Source organism: Eriocheir sinensis, chromosome 19, assembly GCF_024679095.1.
Source record: "Eriocheir sinensis breed Jianghai 21 chromosome 19, ASM2467909v1, whole genome shotgun sequence".
NCBI classification, from domain to species: Eukaryota; Metazoa; Arthropoda; class Malacostraca; order Decapoda; family Varunidae; genus Eriocheir; species Eriocheir sinensis.
Window position 1 is genome coordinate 9,254,219 of NC_066527.1, and position 7,470 is coordinate 9,261,688.

A 7,470-nucleotide genomic window follows, 5' to 3' on the forward strand; every position below is an offset into this window, starting at 1 on the left:
GAAGGGCTTCAGCACCCTCCTCGCTTCCCATATATCCTCACCGGGAGTAGCTCACGCCCGTTCGGTAGGTGTCTTCCTACCTACTCCTACTAATACCCAAAAAGGATGAAATTAGGGCCTATATTGCAACAGAGAAACCAGATGTGGTAGCCATCACAGAGACTTGGGCCAACTCTAAACATTTACAATCCGAACTGTCATTCCCTGGGTACGAAAGTTTCCACAAAAGTCGAAAGCACAAGAAAGGAGGAGGAGTAGTTTGCTACGTAAAAAGTACACTCCCTGCCATAAAAATAGACAAACAGGACGCAGAGAAATACGATTCTGTCTATGTGGAAATAACCAAAAATAGCAAGAAACTAACACTCGCAACCGTATAAAGGCCTCCAAAAAAACAGGCAGCCGCTTACACGAAGATATTCACTCTCTAACACAAAGCAAGGAAGCAATTATAATTGGGGACTTTAATTGCCCTAACATTGACTGGGGACTGATGACTGGAGATCAAGAGGGTAACAGACTTATAGAAATGGTGGAGGATTCGTTCCTCACTCAAGTTGTAACTCAACCAACAAGAGAAAACAATGCTGGATCTGGTATTAATAAGCGACCTCGACCTCATTCGCGACTGTACAGTTGGTGAGAAACTTAATGATTGCGATCACCACTTAATCCGTTTTAATGTCAACATATGTCACAAACTCGTAGATAATCCGTCAGTGATACCAAATTATAAAAAAAGGAAATTTCAACTTAGCCCGTGCGCTGCATCCCCCTACGACCTGGGACCAGCTTGACATCCCCGACAATTCAATCGACAACGCGTGGAACGTCTTCAGAGATAAGCTGTTGCAGGTAGAGAAGGCTACAGTGCCTACGAAATCCAGGCGAGTAAATGGGGCCGTAGATCCACCGTGGATGACCAGAGAAATAAAAAGGGCAGTAAACCTAAAAAAAAGGAATTATAATTTGATGAAAGAGAATGCCACGGCCGAAGCCCGCACACAGTACCACAACAGCCTCAGAGCTTGTCGCAGCCTTATTCGGAGTAGCAAACGCAACTATGAAAAGCAAATAGCGCCCGAAATCAAAACTAACTCCAAGAAATTCTTCACGTACATAAGATCGAAAAAGAAAGTAAAATCCAATATTGGTCCCCTGACAGACGAGACTGGATCTGTAACTCAGGACAGTAAACAGATGGCCAGAATCCTCAACAGTAACTTCGCATACGTATTCACAGTCGAGGACATCGAAACTATTCTCGAGGGCCCTGACCCGCCGAGTGAGATCACGCCCCTGCAAACTGACTCAATATACGACCAAGAAGTGAAAAAGTACCTGAACATACTCGACACGAACAAGTCAACGGGCCCTGACAGTTTGTCCCCGCGGTTATTAAAAGAGCTTAAACAACAAATACTTCAACCACTCACTAACATATTCAACCGGTCAGTTCAACTGAACAAGGTCCCGGAAGACTGGAAGATGGCGAACGTAACACCGATTTTCAAAAAAGGAGACAAAAGCGTTGCATTAAAACTACAGGCCCATAAGTTTGACATCAGTGGCAGGAAAAATACTCGAAAAGATTATTAGAGACAAACTTGTTAAGTTTCTAGAAGACAATAATATAATCTCCGACACCCAGCATGGCTTCAGAAACAAGCGCTCCTGCCTAACGAATTTATTAGACTTCTTCCAAGGTATATATAAGAACTGGGATGCCCACATCCCCAGTGATGTTATATACCTGGACTTTTAGAAAGCCTTCGACAAGGTACCGCACGAGCGACTCCTTAAGAAATTGCACTCGGCGGGCATTGGAGCCAATCTGATCGCGTGGATAAGAGATTGGCTCGCCGACAGGAAACAACGAGTACTACTCAACGGACAGCCTTCCGATTGGCTTCCAGTCACTAGTGGAGTGCCTCAAGGGTCAGTGCTGGGACCCATCCTCTTTATCATATATATCAACGACCTAGAATCAGGACTGAAATCCACAATATCGAAATTTGCTGATGACACCAAGGTGGGTGGAAAGGCCCTCACAAAGCCCGACTGCGAAATCATTCAGAAAGACCTCAATCACATTATCGAATGGTCGGAAAAATGGCAAATGTCTTTTAATGTTGACAAATGCAAAGTCACGCACAATGGGTCCCAAAATAGTAACCACACATACATCATGAATGGGAAACCTCTGCAGGCGATGCAGGTGGGAAAGGATCTTGGAGTCACTATCAGCAGTGACCTGAAACACGCGAATCACTGTAAAAAAGCATATAACAAAGCCAACACTATCCTCGGATCCATAGCGAGGAACTTCGAGTGTAAAACACCAGACGTGATGCTATCCTTGTATAATTCCATGGTAAGACCGCACCTCGAGTAAGCAGTACAGTTCTGGTCTCCTAATTACAGAAAGGACATTGCTTTACTGGTAAGGATTCAACGACGCGCCACAAAGATGATTCCAACCTTAAAGGCTCAACCGTACGAGGTACTGTACTCAAGCGACTCAATCTCTTTACATTGGAGAAAAGACGCCTACGAGGGGATATGATTCAAGTCTTCAAGTACCTGAAAAAGTTCAATAACGTCGATTACTCCAAATTCTTTGAACTGCAAACTGCAAATATCAAATTAGAAGTTATGAATGATTTCTAGTGATTTTGAGTTGTGATTAATGAACAGTTATATAGTGATGTGTTATCCACTCACTGTGAGGTGACACTATAATAGGCTAGTGAATGGAGTTACGTTACTTCAGTAGGTAGAACAATCGATGGTGTTTTAATATGGGTACACGGGAATGTGGTTACTGCCGAGTATTAGGCTACGTATTGTTTCTTCATTATTTTCACAAGCTCAAATGTGTTAATATGACCTACATTAATTGTAAGGAACATGTACTTCTGTTAAGGTTTCTGTGTAAATTTGAGTATCACTTGATAGTATGCGTTATTAAAATCACAACTTTTTGAAGATCCGATTAGCCTATCATCACTGACAAAATCAACATCTTTTTGATGCTATATTACAAATCTATGACCATGAAATTCGTGACGTATCACTATGGTAATCTATCGCTGCAAAGTTACTATAGCCCTATTATCACATAATTCTTAACTAATTACGCTGGTAAACTTAATTATTATATATAATGAGTAACATATCACCGCCAAATCAGTATAAACATATACCACTTCAAAAGATCGAACTTCTCAACGGACATAATTTCCCACCCTCGCTTGTATCCGCATGTTTTCTCCCTCCGCGCCGTGCGAGGATTCTAGAATGTTTCTCCATGCACCGGCTGTCAGCTGCGGACAGTGCTGCGTGATTGGCCCGCACTTCCAAAGCCACACTTGTCACGGGCGCTCTGATTGGTTGACTCGTGAAAAGGCGCCGTTGAGGGAAATCCCGCCTTTCAGCGATTCGGCGCGCCAATGGCGCCTTTGAAAATGTTTGTGTATCGGGATTCTGCCGAAACGAAAGGCGCCGTTGGTGCGCCGTTTCAAATGGCGCCTTTTGTCAACTGGCGCCTGTCGGGAAGGCGGGTTTGAGTATGCCGTCCCTGGTCTCACATGCGTGGGGTAATCGCTAACTAAACGTACCATCGCTAACCTAGCGTACCATCGCTAACCGGATCGTTGGGAACACTGCTCACCTCCCAATACCGCCGACACCAAAACAAAGCGCGCGTATTTATAATATGCCTTTTCACTACCTTTACCACATTTTCTTTATTTTAAGTTTTTCCGCCCTCATATTATATATATATATATATATATATATATATATATATATATATATATATATATATATATACACACACACACACACACACACACACACACACACACGAGGGGGGCTGAACAGTTCCTGGCTTTGTGAAGAAAAAATGCAGGAGGAATGAATGATTGTGATTTTATTCAACATACTCCCGTCCCATATTCACACACTTATTACAACGGTCCTTCATTTTTTGTAAGTCTTGCAAAAAGAACTCGGAGGTTTGGGCCTGCAACCATCCCTCTGTAGCGGCAATCACTTTTGCATCGGTGTGATAATTCGTTCCCTTGAGATGTTTTTTCAGTTGATGGAACAGGTAATAGTCGGATGGAGCTAGGTCTGGAGAGTAAGGTGGGTGGTCCACCAATTTGAAGCCCATATCACGAATTTTCTGCAGAGTTGTGTGTGCTGTGTGCGAGGGAGCATTGTCTTGCAAAAACAGAATACCTCTGCGAAGCTTCCCACGGCGTTTCTGCTTCAGAGCTTCTTTTAGTTCATCCAAGAGAGACATGTAGTATTCTGCATTGATGCTGCAACCCTTTGGCAGGTACTTGATGAGAAGTATTCCATCTTTGTCCCAGAACACTGATGCCATGACCTTGCCTGCTGACTTCTGGATCCGAAACTTCTTGGGACGTGGAGAACCACTGTGGCGCCACTCCATTGACTGGTGTTTGATCAGTGGATCATAATGATGAATTCATGTTTCATCCATGGTGCCTAAAAGGACTAAAAAATCCATCTCTCCAGCTGCAAAATGGTCTAAAATTGCTTGGGATGTTGCCACTCTGGTGCGCTTCTGATCCACGTTCAGACATTTCGGCACTCACTTCGCAGACAACTTCCTAATATCCAGAATATTGTGGATAACATGGCCAAATCTTTCACGGGATATGCCTAGGTTCTCAGCTATGATCTTAGCTGAAATCCATTGATCTTTAAAAATCATATCGTGCACAGCATCAACTTTGTCATCTGTGGTTACTGAATTTGGCCGTCCAGACCGGGATTCATCTGTGACCTCGAAATGACCAGTTTTGAACCTTGACACCCAGGTCTTAACTGTCGAGTATGACGGGCAGTCATCCTTTAATACTTCCTTTATCTCATTGTGAATCTACAAGGCCCCTTTGCCTTGAATTAAGAGGAAGTTCATAACTGCTCGCGCTTCATTTTTTCCATATTCCACATTAGCAGCTGCCATCATGCATTAAACCTGCATTACAAAAAACGATATGTTACCCATCACCATGATATTTTGTGTACAGTCATACAAGATACTGACCTACCTACCCTGAAAAGATAGTAGGCCCACCTTTTCACAATACCCTTAAAGCCAGGAACTTTTCAGCACCCCCTCGTATATATATATATATATATATATATATATATATATATATATATATATATATATATATATATATATATATATATATATATATATATACATAAATACATATAATACGACTGCATGGTGTTATGAATGGCGTGTTCTAAAAAAAAAAAAAAAATAACCACGCGTGGTGGACCTGCCTGGTCTCATGCGTGGGCTAATTGCTAACTAAACGTACCATCGCTAACCTAGCGAACCATCGCTAATCGGATCGTTGGCAACACTGCCACCGCCGCCGACACCAAAACAAAGCGCGCGTATGTATAATATGCCTTTTCACTACCTTCACCGCTTTTTCTTTACTTTTAAGTTTTTCCGCCTTCATATTATGGTTAAGGGACGTGTATTTCGTCCCTTAAGTATAATATGGAGGCGTAATATCGTATTTTGGTGGAGCGTAGTGAATCTCCACAATTATCATATATATATATATATATATATATATATATATATATATATATATATATATATATATATATATATATATATATATATATATATATATATATATATATATATAGAACAGACTGACAGTGGGACAGATCGCCATGCGCAGGGCATCGCTAGATGTGTGAACAATGGGGGGTTCCCCGGGCGAAGCCACAGGGCTCAAGGAGACTATAAGAGTTATAGGAGACGAGACTGGTGCCTCGCTGATAAATTAAGAGAAACAGATGGAAGAATCTAGTACTACAGAATAATGATAAACAGAAACAACCAGTTACTACAAAGGATTCTGGAAGTGTCATGGGAAAATAACTGCACTAAATGGATTCGAATCACTTATAACATATTCCATTAGATAACTACAACCCACAATGACATAGTAAACAAGAGCAAACAAGAATTAAAAGAAATAACAAAAGCCTGGGATACACGCAAATGGAGAAAAAGATAATGAAAAAGAATCCATTCTGGACATACATAAAAAATGGAAAAAAAGGAAAATAAGATTTATGACGATAGACCATTTCCAGTAATAATATACAAAGCAAGAGCAAATTGTTTACCACTTCACCACAGAGAAAGACGCTCAAATCAAGACAACATGCAAAATATGTGGTGCAGTACGTGAGCGAAACACTGGAACACTTTCTTCTGCAATGTCCAACATGTTAGCATATCAAGAGATGAAAAAATCCATTGACCGACAGCAATTCTGCAGGGAGGACACATCAATTACTGTTGGTGCATTTCAATTCAATGAGGACAGTTTAGACTTTTGACGATATAGAAAATATGAGAAAAAATTCTGTAAATGTGGACACTGTAGGAGCAAGACTGAATTTCTCTCCCGCCCCGAACTGCAAGCCGAGCCCCGAATCTTGATGTCTTAACATACATGCGTTAGAAAGGTTATGGAGAACAAAATAATAGACAATAGAAGAAGAAGAGAGAAATAAAGAAGACCAGGAAAATAAGACGACCATGCGGGGGGAATTCCCTCGTAGATGCCGATACCCTGACTGTCTCTAGATGCCCTGCTCCCCTTCCCTCCCCCGGCCCACCCAGGCCCCGTCTCGGCCCAGCTACCATATCCCTACTATTCCATATGATCACGCTTTCTGGCATCTTGTCGCATCATTCTTGCCACTCAGGGCCTCTTCAAGGACACCATACTCAGCTTATAGCCCTGTATAAAGAAATTATGCGCCGAGACACTGAAGGCGAATGGCAAAAAATACCGAAAGATAACATAAAAAGTGCTCGAGTCATACCCGCCTGGATCCATCCACCTCCTCCTACCATTGTCTTCCATCTGCTTTCTCCCTGATTCTGTAATTCATCCTTGCATTTTAATATTTTTCTCCTCTTCCTCAAGTCTTAGTCATGCTCCTCCTCCTCCTCCGCCTCGAAATTATTACATGATGCATATAGGGAATGCCCCGAAACATTATATAGTGTGCTGTTACTCCTCTCTCTCTTGCGTTCGTCGCCTATGAGTGGTTCCAGTAAATTCCCCGTCCAACACACACACACACACACACACACACACATACACACACACACACACTATTATTAGTCATACGCACCCACGTAATACAGCGAGGCAGCATTCAAAACACACACACACACACACACACACACACACTTCAGTCATAAAATATCATGGTGACGTCATCTCTCTCTCTCACTCTCTCTCTCTCTCTCTCTGTAGCGTTCGTCGCCTATGAGTCGTTCCAGTAAATTCCCCGTTCAACACACACACACACACACACATACAAGGTTTGACCTGCTGTATTGCGCCAGGTTGTCTAATATGAGTAATATCTCTTAAT